The sequence below is a fragment of the Nerophis lumbriciformis genome, linkage group LG10 (assembly GCF_033978685.3).
Source record: "Nerophis lumbriciformis linkage group LG10, RoL_Nlum_v2.1, whole genome shotgun sequence".
In the NCBI taxonomy this organism is placed as follows: Eukaryota; Metazoa; Chordata; class Actinopteri; order Syngnathiformes; family Syngnathidae; genus Nerophis; species Nerophis lumbriciformis.
Genome location: NC_084557.2, coordinates 28,025,692 through 28,026,020, shown reverse-complemented (window position 1 = coordinate 28,026,020; position 329 = coordinate 28,025,692).

Here is a 329-nt window from a genome sequence, read left to right as displayed (position 1 = left end):
CGGTATCGAATCGGAAAGAAATTCAGCGGTATCGCACATTATTTAGAGTTCAACTAATGTCCACATCCGGGTCCTTCTGCTCCATTAAACTAATGATGTCAAGCAGTAGAAAAAAAATAATGCAAAGTGAAAGTCAAAACAAAATATATATATATTTTTTTTTTTACATTTTTAAAGAGTGTTTGTCACGTGACACTCGGCCCGAGGCGAAACTCGATGACGTCTCAGTTGACGAAAAGTCACCCAGCATGTGCTCATTTGTTTGTCGGATGAATCACATCTGAATGATTTCAGCCTCCAGCTGTTGGCTGCAGTGACACGCACACACA